Raw genomic sequence first — 14558 nt, 5'->3', positions numbered from 1 at the left:
TCCACCCCCCCCAACTCGATCGGCTGACAGCTTCAGCACAACTGCTCAGCTCTGCACTGTAAATGAATGAAAGTGGAGCGCAGGGGCAGCGCGGATACCCCGGTGAACTGTCCCAGCTCCGATCAACGTCCAGACAGCGGCCGCAGCGTAAGTGAGTTCTGTGAATAGGGGCTGGCGTAGGCTTGCGGAAGGGAAGAGACGGAGCCCGTCTTCCAATTAGAAGCTGAAGAAGGTCACCTGAGGGGTTTGACTTTCAACGCACAATGAGAACGAGGCGTAACACGCTCCGCCCACTCGCCAGCTGCGTCCACGTCACCAGCTGCTGATCCAGAGGGCTATGCAAGCGAACAACAAGTCATTGTATGTGACTGGAAGTGGGCAGGGATATGTCTCGGCGGCCATTAATCCGGAGACAAAGTGCCCATTGACTCGTGTACGGATAGGTCTCCGACAAAATGGCGGCGGCTGTATCACGCTGTACTAGAGGTTCATAGCCGCTTCTAGCTGTCTGCCCGGTCATTCATACTCCATGGTACAGGCCAATTGCTGAAATAAGGCTGGAGGTAGCCTTTTTTTTTTTTTACCTCGTAAACTCTCATTTATGCTCCAGATTTAGGCTGGGCACACACCTTACAAGACTTTTGTCTTGCGATGGTTGTAAGGTAATAAAAAAAACGTACGATCTGCCTATCTTGGACAGGCAGATCGTACTTGCGATGATCGCAAGCCGCGCCCCCCTGAGGGGCGGGCTTCCGATTACCGCAATGCCGAACGGGCAGTGTGCGCTTGCACACTGGCCCGTCCGGCTTTTATCTTACGAACATGCTACACACCGGCCGAACATCGTACGATGCTCGGCTAGGGTTGCCACCTGTCCATGATTCACCCGGACAGTCCGGGTTTTGAATGCTATGTCCGGGTTTCATGGCAGCTGAAAACCGAACACATGATGTCAGACAGACATGGGCGACTAAAATTAAAATATGGGCTACTGGCTCCCCCACTAAAAATAGTCTCTACTGTGATATTTACATATGGATGGGGCTATTTACATATGGATAAGCCTCAACTCATTCTCCCCAAATAAATTTCCATGCGCCGCTAGAGTGTTCAGGTTTCGCTGGAAAAAAAGTGGCAACCCTATGCTCGGCGGGTTTTCGAACATGTTCGTAAGATAAAAGTTGTGCGACCTTACAGTAGTAGAGGTCGCACGGGTTCCACACACCTTACGATAATCGTACGATCGCGGGATTTCTCGCGATTATCGTACGATTATCGCAAGGTGTGTGGGCACCTTTACATTCACTTGTAAGGAAAAAAGTAACAGGATTAGTTATTTGTTAATATAAAGCACGGGGGCAGTTATCACATAAAGTACACATTTTGTCCTGGCTGTAGGTCTCTGAGTGTTGGCACATCTTGTAAATGTCACTATTTTCATCCTCTAGCCATGCCTTAGAGTCCAGCACCATTTATAGTCCACCTTTTGCCAAAAAATAATAATAATGCACCCACGTTAATAAGATAAAAAGATTTTAGCATTGACGCCTGCAGAGCATTGCATCCAGGTTCAGTGTTGCGGGGGCTATGCACAGGCTCCTGAAAACTTCACTTAGCTCCAGGACTGTACAAAGGTAAAGACTTTCTGTCATGGAGCTGGAGGAAGTAATGGCCTACAAATATAGTGACGGCACCGCACTTGTACTTTATTGAGCTCTGCGAGTCCGTCCGCCGTTTTGGCAGATACGACTTGTAGTCTTTTCATCAACAGATCCCAGTGAATGGATGACACAGCTGTGTGAGCGGAGTGGACAGTACAACTGTGTCTTATTCCAAAGGAGACTGGTTGCTCCAGGGAAAAGCACCTGATGAGGTGTGTGTGGGAGGACTGGGACCATATTTCATGTTAATATATAGGTGTCTTGCTGCACTCCTTACCGGTATAGGATGTTCCTTGAAATCCTGGTGTGTGCTCGTAGTGACCACGTTTGCAAAAAGATGTCACCAGCACACTAAGTGAAAAGTGTGCTTGTGACCATTTATTAAAAGTCCATTTATTAATGGAGTACTGTCATACCAGTACTTTTGTCAATTAGTACCGCAGCGCTGAATACTGAAAAATGGCCTGGATGGGAAGGGGGTTTAACACCGCGGATGTCAACTGGTTAAATGGTGTGCTGGTGACATCCTTCGGCAAACTCATATTTTTAAGTTACACACTAAATATGGATATAACTTTAAACAGGGTCCCAACGGTGGACTTTGCTGTTAAATTTAGGCTAAACACCAAAAGAAAGATGTAATATGCAGCTTTCCAGCCCATAGATGTGCTGGCTGCATGTCACTTTGTGACATTTTAATAAAGTTATTAAAAAAAAAGGTAAACATTGCATTGCATTGTAAAAAATGCAAGGCACTGCCCTTCTACTGCTGACACACATGGACATCAGCCTGCATGCTATAACGAAGCATTTTAGCACGTGGGCTGATGTAAACAAGCCCTTACCATGCATTATCAGGACAACAGAAACAAGACAGGATCATTGACCCATGTCCTATTCGACATAACATAGAGGGGGTGTGGTTCTGTAATACTATGAACAATGTTATTGAAAAAAGTCAGCACAGGAAGTTACCAGCTCACACGGTTTACGTCAAAGGTATTTTGTTTAACTTACCCAACAGAGTATTATTATTATACAGGATTTATATAGTGACAACAGTTTGCACAATGGAGGAAGACAGTACAGTTAAAATACAATTTCAATACAGGAGGGTTAGAAGGGCCCCGCTTGTGAGAGCTTACAATCTAGCACATATAACAAAACACTTTCAGTGATACATTTAACAGCAAAAGGATCCAAATATTACATTTTTGGTTTTGGGTTTAGATATTCTTTAAAGTGGCACTAAATTCAGGATTTAAATCTTATAAAATGCATGCAAGTACCCCAACTATTACAGTGTTATTTCCCAGCAGGCACAGCGCGGCATAGCCAGTGGGGTCGAAGTGGACGGCATCAGAGCGGTGAGCGGACTGCTGCAGCCAGGTAAATATAAGACATCCCCCGAAAATAAGACCTAGTGTCTTTTTTCGTTGAAAAAGAAATATAAGCCAGTGTGTCACGTACCTTAGGGGAGTCTGAGTTGACAAGGGCGGCCTCTCTCACAGCTCCGGTCCCGGAGCACCTGGATTGGTTACAGGGGCGCCGGGGCACAGAGGGGCAAGGGTGCCAGAGGCTGGTTAGCCTGTTGCGTCTGCGAGATGAGATGAAGTGCGTAGATCCGGGCAGGAAGAAGGATGCGGGTGCACCAAAGAGGATCCAGAAGGCTTTAGATCCGATGAGCTGAGGAAGCTGGAAGCAGAACACACAAGGCAGAAGGATCGTCAAGCAGGCCGAGGTCATCAACGAGCTAGCAACGTAGTACGAGGGGTGAGGCAGAATCAAGGTCAAAAACAAGCCGGGGTTTTCAGGGAGCAAGCAACAGAGGGTAGTCCAAGCCGGGTCAGTAACGGGTAATCAGGATACAGAAAATACAGGAACACAGAACACAGGAAGCTGACGATCTGACAGCATAGGAGGATAGCTGAACACAGCCTTTATAGCCCAGTTGGCGCCAATTGTTCAAATGACACGTTCGGCGCGTGCCCGTGCGCACAAGCACGTGCATGACGCGCACGCGAGCATGACGCGCACGTAAGTGCGCACGTCCATGCAAAGACGCTGCTCCTATTATGGCTCTATGGTCCACAACAGGCGCCTGCGCATGCGCAGACGGCGACACTCGAACTCTGGCTCTGGCTTTCTGACACAGTGTCTTATTTTCGGGGAAACACGGTATTACAAATGTAGCTTATTTGTGTATCACTCGGCTGTAGATCCTCAAATCATCTCTGAATTGGTGCTGACACTGTCCTTCCTTTTGTTCCCCATGGTCTACTTTTGTTCCCCATGGTCCCTGTGTGTGTTGTAAAGTAGCCACCACTCCAAGCTCGCTCCCGTGATGGACTACAATCTCAATACAAATTAGTAAACTAAATGTGAGATTGTAGTCCATCACAGGAGTTTGGAGTGGTGGCTACTTAACAACACACGCAGGGACCATGGGGAACAAACGTAGCCACCCTCCAGAAGGAAGGACAGTGTCAGCAGATTTGAGGATCTACAGACAAGTGATATGCAAATAAGTTACATTTTTTAAATAGTTTGGGTACTTAGTGTCACTTTAATTTTGGATAGATTTGGATAGAGACAAAAGGGTTTAATTGATGTATGTGTCATACTTCCTGTCCCTGTGAGACCCAGGGTTAGGGTTAACTTTGGAGGCTTACCTCTGCTACTTTTCTAGTGGTATCCTGGGCTCGGTGGCTTTTCAGACATTTTCAGTTCTGCTTCCTCCAGTAGTGGGATCACAGGAATTTGCAATAGAACATAGACTTGCCTCTCCCATCCAGAAGTGGCTCTTTTGTGGGGCTGCCATTTCCAAACTGTCACTTAGAAGACCACTTAACCCTGGAGACCATATTGTCTGGGTCACTACTCTCAGAGTCTTAGGAGTAACCTAGCCCCGCATATAAGACCGCTATTTTCTACTCCATGGGAGATCCGTGAGTCTATATGAAAACCTGATGGATTTGCTTACATTTCAAGAAAAGAGGGAGCGCGTGGACTCTGCATCTCCTTCCTTATGTTTCAACAGAGTTTTTTCACTGGGCAAAACAGCATCCTGAAGACCAGACAGCTTGTTACATCATAGGAACAGGGAATAGCATAACAGAGACTGAAACATCATCTTATCTTGCCTGGGAATATCCCATACATCTGAGAAATCTAGTGTAGAAGACTCTGAATGTCACAGGGCAACAATCAAGTTCCACTGTCTTTCAGGTTCAGATGCCAGGAAGCTCTGGCGCGGGATGCTTCAAGGCCCCCTGGACATTTCCATTAGTCTATGTTTTTCCTCCTTCAGCATTGATCCTCAGGGTACTACTGAATATGCAGCCATAGCCATTTTCAATTTCCAGCTGCAAAGGTCATCCTATTTACTATTGTGAGAGATGCTGATCCTTGACATCCACCCTACAAAAATTCCTGATCCAGAAAGGCTCAGTTCATTCTATCCTTAGGCATGTCAGTATAAGGGCTTAGAGGATGAAAGGAGCAGACTAAAGGCTTTTCTTCACCCCCGATATGGGCAATGCTCCCCTGAAATTTAGAAAAGGAGCTCCGAATGGAACATATTATAGGATTTGGGAGAAATAATTAAAGCTAATGGCCACTACGGACTTTGTTTTGCTATAAAATATCCAAGTTGGGAGCATACTGTACTGTTTGCAGTTGGCTCGTGCTGAAAACCTCAGATTCAGCTTCTCAGAAGTCTAAGTAGTGGCCCTAACCAGAGCTCAGTGGTAATCACATACTATATTGGCTCAAAACATCGATCAAGCTAAGGCCACCAGTCAGCTTTCTTTCTGAAGTGGAAAGAACTTTATTTACGCTCATTATTGTGACTACAGCAATCCAAAGCTTGCCACTGAGTAGCTGTACAGTGAAACCTACATTTATGTCTGTTTCTGCAGGAACCCAGTGTGCTGAAGTTCTAGGAAGAAGCAAAGTCTTGAAAGAACCAGTTGTTTTACATATGATGGTGATAGTGGGAAGAATGCATTTAGTCCGAATGTTGTCTCTCCTAAAACAGCTGCTGGACTCCATGAACGCAAGACATTCTTATCTGCACTATGTTTCTCCAATCACCCTCTAGTGGCTGCTCACCTAAAATTCTACAGAGGCTCTGATGGCAGCTCATATCTAATCCAGAGGTGGTTAGATGAAATGTGTCCCTGATGCAGCTCCAACTTTTTTAATCCATAACCTTCACTGCCTAGGCAATGCAATCAGCCACAAAACCCAATGAGTAAATAAAGTGACACTAAACTCAAGAGTTAAATCTTAAAAAATGCATTCAATTACCATAACTATTAACAAAAACGTAGCTTGTTTGCTTATCACTCAGCTGTAGATCCTCAAATCATCTCTGAATTGGTGCTGACGCTGTCCTTTCTTCTGGAGGGTGGCTACTTCTGTTCCCCATGGTCCCTGTGTGTTGTAAAGTAGCCACCACTCCAAGCTTACTCCCGTGATGGACCACAGTCTCACGTTTAGTTTACTAATTTGTATTGAGATTGTAGTCCATCAGAGAAGCAAGCTTGGACGGTGGCTACTTTACAGCACACACAGGGACCATGTGGAACAAAAGTAGCCACCCTCCAGAAGGAAGGACAGTGTCAGCACTAATTCAGAGATGATTTGAGGACCTATAGCCGAGTGATGCACAAATAAGTCACATTTGTATTAATAGTTGGGGTACTTGAATGCATTTTTAAGATTTAAATCCTGAATTTAGTGCCACTTTAAAGAATATCTAAACCCACAACCAAAAATGTCATATTTTGACCCTTTTGCTCTGTTAAATATATCACTGAAAGTGTTTTGTTATATGTGCTAGATTGTAAGCTCTCACGAGAAGGGACCTCCTAACCCTCCTCTATTAAAATTGTCTTTTAACTGTACTGTCTTCCTCCATTTTGGAAAGTGCTGTGCAAATGGTTGGCACTATATAAATCCTGTATAATAATAATAATAATAATAATAATAATAATCTGTTTGATAAGTTGAATTGGTGCTGACACTGTCTTTCCTTCTGGAGGGTGGCTACTTTTGCTCCCCATGGTACCTGTGTGTGTTGTAAAGTAGCCACCACTCCAAGCTCACTCCTTTGATAGACTATAATTTCAAGACAAATTAGTAAACTAAATGTGAGATTGTAGTATACTCACCTAGAGGGGTGAGTATATAGGAAACATGTTCCCCTGGAGAGCTGAGTATATAGGAAGCATGTTCCCCTGGAGAGGTGAGTATATCAGAGGCATGGTCCGTTGGAGAGGTGAGTCTAACGGAGGCATGGTCTGCTGGAGAGGTGAATATATAGGAAGTATGGTCTGCAGGAGAGCTGAGTATATATATTGTAACTTTTTGTCATTATTTTTTTTATCAGTACTGTCAAGAGCCTTAAGAAATATCAGGGGTCTGTATTTCCCTTTTTGAGATAGAGATTCAGTGAAAGGGTTAAAAGGTAATTTGTAGACAGCATCTGTTTTTATAATCTTTCTAGGAGTGGTTTCAATAAACTTTGTAAAAGCAAAAATGTACGCATGTGCTTGGGAAGGTAATCCCTGTATCCAGTGTGGAGTTTGTGCAGAAGGAGAAACAATTACAACACTAGAGACAAAAAGTGTCTACAGTTACTGGCTCGAGATAGAGGCCATTTAGGCAAACTTTAGGACGAGAGGGTGTGTTAAAAGGGGGTTTAGAAAAGAAGAGTATGGTGTTGGTAACTTCAAAAAACTGTATTTTCCCTCTTTGGTGGGACTAATATCTCCCATACATGGAACAAATTTTGGCCAGTTCTTGATGAACCAGTCAAATTTGCTCCATGGATGATCTCCTGCCTGATCAGCAGCACACCTTCCAACTGCCAAATCCAATAGCACAGCAGGGGGGAGTCCCCTATCCACACTGTTTAGTGTGAATGGAAGTATCTGATCACAAAATTTACTAGTGTATGGCCAGCTTTAGGCCCCATGCACTCGGGGAGTCCTGTCGCAAGAACATACACATTCTAGCATCAGGAATCCCAGGTGTGGCCATTAAGATGCGGCCGCTGTGCCCATTCAAGTTGTCAGGGTGATAGTGGCCGCATCTGTCAGCGGCAGTCCACATGGTTGATTACCTGCGGTTCAGGATAGATGATTGTCCCTGGACACAGGATAGATGTGTCCAGGTACAAGCATCTCTCCTGATGCACAGTTAGGCCCCATTCACACCAGATCTATTTTCAACGGATGCCAGTGGAATGTAACTCAAAAAATGAATGGGACCAGTTCAGACTGCTCCATTCCGTTGCGTTGAAGTGCAGCATGCTCTACTTTTTTGCAGCACAACGGAATGGAACATGTCAATAACGGAAGGAAATTATCACGTACCTGGTGGAAGACCGATTAGCTGAGGAGGCCTCCCTTGCGGCAATCAGTCGAAGTCAGCAGCAATCCGGGTCGAGGTAACAGGCAACAGATTAGCAGGAACACAAACACAAGCGGAAAGATCGTTCAGCACTGACCCATTGGGCCAGCTGGTTTAAATAGGACCATCTATTAGAGGGCCGTGAGTCATTTCTTGTGCGCCACTGTGTTACTTCCTGTGTGCCACATTCAGTTGTGCGCGAATGTGTGCTAATGCATGTTTTCCGGTAACCCGGAAGACTGGGACTCGCGCATGCGCAGTAGCGCGCAAGCTCCTGGCTATGGCCTTTTCAGAAATGCAACCTAATGGAACGGAGGTGGGGGAAAAAAAAGTTTCTCCACTCAGGACATGTTAATTAAAATAAAGGTTGGTAAAAAATTTAAAAAGTGCAACGGAATGGAAGTCAACCGAGGTTGAAATTGCAAGTAAACGGACCTCCATTGACTTACATTCTAGGTCAGATTTTGGTCTGAACAGACCCCAAATCATGTTATGTATGATAACATGCAGACTGCTGCCGACAGATGTGGCTGCCTGTCACTGTCTTGAACGGGCACAGTGGCCACATCTGAATGGGCATACCTGGGATTCCTGCCACAGGAATCCCCGAACGCACATAAATGCCCTGGGGGACACTCGGGGTTATCTGGGCTATGGTGCGGTGGCTGGTCATGGGGCTGTAGAAGGAGCAGTCCTGGCAGGGTGCGGAGCGCTGTTATGGAGCGTCCTCCATACACGCCGCATGCATGCGCCCCCCCATAAATGCCCTGTGTGAATGCAGCTTTAGGCAGAGTCATGAACAAATATAGCTAGCTAGTAAATGTTTCCAATGGTAAATATTTTTCCAGTATTTATATAACACCAACATATTACACAACACTATACAGAGCTCATAGATGTATTTATTTCAGTCCCAAAGTAACTTACAATCTAAAGTTTCTACCACACTCATAGACTCACAAGGGGACTATATATTTTCCTGGTTTATGTGTTATGTGTATGATAGTTTATAGTTTCTTTTTTCTCTCAGATGGCTTCTATTTCAAAACGAGCCCGTATGGCTTGTAAACTATACAACATTCCCTTCCCCTAGTTGTATTATTTTTGCAAGCGTTGTATGTTTCTAGGGAGTTATATTGTCTCTTTTTCTCTAGGAAATTACTTCCTCTTAACAGAAATTACATATTGTAGAGCCACCTGAGCTTTGTTTTCTTGAAGGCTTATTACAAAAACAAACGTTTGGACTCAAACAAATTGTTCAATTGCATATTCTATGAGAGTATTTGTGAGTATGTGTTCTAACATGGTCTTAGATAAAACAGGAAGGAGCTGTTAGCTCCTGAGTCCTAACCCATCCTGACAAGTGGGAAATAAGCTTTTTTTTTTATTTTGGTAAAGAAGTTTCTGTATTATCCAACCGGTAAAAATATCACATAGAAACCATCACCACAAGTCGGATGGAGCATTCTATCGTAAGGTAACAGTGCTACTACCCAGCACTTCAACCCCCAGCTTATGGAATTTTAGTGTTTGCCACTGAGGCAGTTAGCGAAACAAACTGAAAAAAATAGTCAAGTTCCAGAGCCCTCAAATGGAAGAGATCCATTTCAAGGGTTTATATATTCATTCAGAGGGTTATTCACTAAGCTGCCAAAGGCAGACGAATCGAAGCGAAGTGAGCTGAATCCTATTCGGCTATTCACTGCAGCTCTGTATGGCTATTTTTAGCTGAACATCGGCTGCATGCGGCTCACTTTCGGTGCGGCCGAACAGCCTCAGCACATTCGGACAAACAAAAGGTAAGAACACGTTCACCTCAGCCGATGCAGCATCTGGATCGGCTGAGGCGAACGTTCGGCAGTTCCTTCTCTGCTGCTGACCCCTATTCACAAAGGGGTCAAACAGTAGAGAGTGGAATAGCCAAATGCAGCCAATTAGCCTCTTGCTCGGTCATTCTGTTCAGTACATCAGAGGTAGCAAGCAGAATAAAAATGTGAAAAAAACAAAAACATGGCGTTCTGGTAGGAATGTTAGAGGGTCCCCATGTCAAAAAAAAAATGCGTGGGTTTCCACTACAAGTTCATACCAGCCTATTTAGGTCTGGCCCAAGCACTGGCCTGGCAGGGCAGGAAAGAGGGGGGGACGGGTGAGCTCCCCCCCACCTGCCTGCACCATACCAGGCCACATGCCCTTAACATTGGGATGGTGCTTTTCCAGGGAAGGACCCCCTGGAAAAGCACCTTGTCCCCATTCTGATTAGGACAAGGGCCTTTTCCCCACAACCCTGGCCCAGTGGTTGTGGGGGTCTGCTGACGGGGGCTCATCTGCATTTCATAAAGGGGGCACCCTGATGCGGCCCCCCACTTGTGATAGAGTAAGTGGTAGTTGTTACCTCTACTACTATTGCACCTCATATGTAAAAAGACATGTTATTCTGTACTTAGTGAACCAAGTTGATACAAGGTTGTTTTCGGTTTTGGGATATTGTAATTAGGTGCAATAGTCTGTGGGAGCCATTTTTTGTTATTGATGTATTGCTTCTTTTTATTTTTGATTGATGGTGTATATATTTAATATAATAAAATATTATGTAAATTGGTCCAAGTGGGTGCCTCGAAATTCCGCTATCTGTATATATTTGTTGGAGTTATTATCCATTTCAAGGGGAAAATACAACACCCTGTTAAGGTTAAAGGTTTTGTATATTTTAATGCAATGGTTATAAAACTGACTTTTTTAAAAAAAACTTTGCAAAATGCCATCACAATGTAAATGCACACCAAAACCAAACATATCTCAGCTCCCAGCTGTATAGCATAGATAGCCTATTGTAAAATGTGCAAATGATGAATATGGTTTATACCTTATAAAAAGAAAACCTATCATGAGAGGCTAACATTGCTGACCCTCTTTCAAAAATGGTAGTTGCTTGACTGTCTTCAATGCTTTATGTGTCACTAAACAAGAGCAAGCATGCAGCAAGTCGGAAATGAGGATTTGCATGCTTGCTCTGGGTCAGTGAAACTGCCATACACTGCCCACATATTGTCTGAAATTTGGCCCATGGGTGATCCTGTTGGCAGCACTCTGTAAATTTACTTTTTGTTTAGGGAGTCAGTCCAAAAATTCTCGTCCGAAAGGCGCCTGTATCCAATTAGATGCACAAGCTGTTTGGGTATTCAGCAGCCACCAGAGCAGCGGCTGCTGAATACAATTTTTGGCAGTGGCGATTCTCATATCCTCGCTGTTTAATGTGAATGGGGGAAATCAATGGATTTCTCTGTTTAGCCTGTGGAGCTGAATGAGAGAAATTCTAAGTGTGTATGGCCTGCTGTACAGTGAGCAGTAGATACCTCTAGGTGCTTGCACTTCACCTTCCATTTGTGCAGCTCCCTGGGAGCCTCAAATACCAATGCCCCCTGGTATGCAAATAGCAACCAGCTCTTGTGATCTTTGGCTCCGATCTATTCTCTGCTGCCCCCTCTGCTGTACTATTGGCCCATCACTGTGATGTGTAGCCCCACTAACCAATAGCGAGGCAGGAGACGAGGGATCTGGCAAAAACCCAAGTCTATGAAAGCACCCACAGAATCCAGGCTGGAGAATGAACCTGGATTTGTCAGCACATTACAGTGCAGAGTTAAAGCATATTGGATCGCACTGGAGTGGAACACAGGCACTAATGCAGGCGATCGCACTGTGGGCGAGGGGCCTGCCTGCGCAGCCTACGCCCCCTCCCGCCCCTGAATGCAGGTGCTTTTTCGTTGGTAGATCTCAATGAGCTCGTCATTTGAAAAGTAGATCTCCAGACGAAAAATAGTGGGCGCCCCTGATGTACAGTGTAGCAAATAAAGAAATATGTTGCCCAAATTATCCTACTCTACAGCACAGAACAAAATATATGACTGAACATCTTTAGTATACATAAAAATGGTTACATGAATGGAGCGATACCAAACAAATGACAGGAAACTGCACCACACATGGGGTGCTCCACTAAAGGAGCATTTTTCCCTATTAGTTAAGTGAATTTGTATTTTGCTTCCAATACCCAATCATATGGAAGTGAGGTGAAAATGATTCCTTTAATAAATCGGAAAACATCCAAATACCCTGTCATATCTGAATTTACACCAGGAGGAAAGTCGTGGCAGTGTCATGAGCACTGATTTTTTTGTTTTTAAGCAAAATAAAATGACAGAAAGCTCCTGTTCAGTAAAGTGCAGCGGACATAAGCTGCCTTCTCACTTATACGTTGCCATAATGTGCGGAGCCATTCACTTTGAGCATTGGCACCCCAACTCACTAAACCAGTGGACACCCCATACACCTGCGTTGCAGTACAACACAATGCATGGTAACAAGCTATCGTGTTTTGTGGTCTGCTAAATCAGCAAAAATGTTGCATGACTGATTTGAGGTCCCCGTGATGTGTTGGTAGCCCATTCAAATGATCATAGAATGGACAGGAGTAGAGAGGGCCTAAGAGATAGTTTCAAACAAGGTGTCATAGTCACCTTAGGCTGCATTTGCATCAGGCATTTTCATGCATTCTAGGATACCTGTGGCAAGAACCTTCAGATGCTTGCTGCAGGAATCCCAGGTGTGCCTGTTGAGATGCAACCGATGTGCCGTTCAAGTTAATGAACAGGTGACTGCGGCTGCTTCTGTCAGCAGCAGCCTGCATGTAATTGTACATGATACGATTTACCTGTGGTTCAGGATAGCTGTTTCTCTCTGGATGCAATGTCAATGTGCTTCATTCAAATGTGTATAAAAAGATGCTCTGATAACCAGCCTCTCCTAAAGGTGCCCATACACCTTACAATTTATCTGCAGATTTTCTGTGGTCAGATGGAAAAAGTGCAACAGATTGGCCCAGGTGGAGATTACTCCATCCACACAGTTAAGTGTAGATGGAGGAATCTGTTGCACCTTTTCCATCTGACCACAGAAAATCTGCAGATAAATTGTAAGGTGTATGGCCAGCTTTAGACTGTAGCACATGAGTTGTCGGGACCCATCATGCTTGCTGATTTTATCAGAACTGACAGACAGACTGAATCTTATGGGGCTCCCCAAATAGTTTCTGGTTGATGCTCAATTGCCTAGTACTAATTGTTAATTGTATCTATAACCGCTATATACATTTAATGCTACATAAAATCTTTTATTTACTTGTTCTAGTTCATTGCATAGTATAGCATTGTATAGCATGTCAGCCAACTTAATTATTTTAAGTGGATCTTTAAGTAGGAATGAAAAAAAAGGGCAAACAGGCAGGCTTTTTATTGCAGATAAGACATACTATGTCTCTTCTGCAATAAGCGATTCTTACCTACCAGTTTGCCTTCCGATTAATAATGTACACCAAACTGTGCATGCGTAGTTCAGTGTACAATTTTGTCCTCTACCAGGATAAATGAACTGAGCATGGGACCAACATACACATATTATATGTATTCATATACAGTGTATATATATAGCTCTGACATATACCACAGCGCTGTACAGAGATCACTGAGTCAGCCACATCAGTCTCTGTACAGAGGAGCTTACACTCCTCCTCCATGTAGGAGAAAGCACAGGCTGCATGACTTGGCGGTTTATCTATATGCCTTCCTGGCTCATACTGAGTCTATATCACACTGATGGATGAAAGGTAATTTATTTTTTCATTCCTAACGTTGTTTTGTCTCCTATTTGTCTTTGAGCTGACGTGTTACGCAGGCATCCTTTGGTTCTAATTGGGATTGGTAAGACTGGCAGCTTTTGATTTTGATTATGATACTTAAAGGACGCTGTATAGTACTGCCTAGTATTAATGTCTGCTTCAATTTGATTATTGGTACATCTATGTATTATAAGATAATTTATACAGTTTTTCTGTAGTTTTACCAGACCACCTCCCTTCCTGATGAAGCGTGATCCAACACGCCAAACGCTTTGAAGAATAATCCACCATCAATTTAGTCCTGGGGTTCAAAGTTAAGGCTTATGAATTATTGACACTTCATTATATATTTGATGGATTCTACGCTGCAACATATATTATGTAAATTATTAAATCATATTATATTATACAATCATGTTTGTTGCACTTGAACTCTGGAATTAGGTGGCTATTAGGTGGCCATTACAGGTGGTTTTTATTACGGCCGTTTTTTAAATCATGTAATTAATAAAACAATATATTTTTTAGTTAAAATCTTCTTTGTGGCTTTTTTTTTTGGTACCTTCAAAACCCCACTTTTCTCTCCTTCACTTTTTGATTAAACCCGGGGTGTGGCACCTTGCATCCTGAATTTGAACACCATTTGCATTTTCTTCCGCTATCATAACAGCACGCCGATCCTCCTATCAGCCTCTTGAGCGTCTATGTTTATTACACTGGCCCACTGCTCATACTCACCTCCCTTAGTGTCTTTGTTGTATTGTGTTGTCTTGTCTTACGTTCTTCGGTCTGTCTGCCCCCCC

Source organism: Nanorana parkeri, unplaced genomic scaffold, assembly GCF_000935625.1.
Source record: "Nanorana parkeri isolate BGI_ZX_2015 unplaced genomic scaffold, ASM93562v1 scaffold97, whole genome shotgun sequence".
Classification (NCBI taxonomy): domain Eukaryota; kingdom Metazoa; phylum Chordata; class Amphibia; order Anura; family Dicroglossidae; genus Nanorana; species Nanorana parkeri.
The sequence above is the reverse complement of the archived record's forward strand: the minus strand, read 5'-3'. Positions refer to the sequence as shown.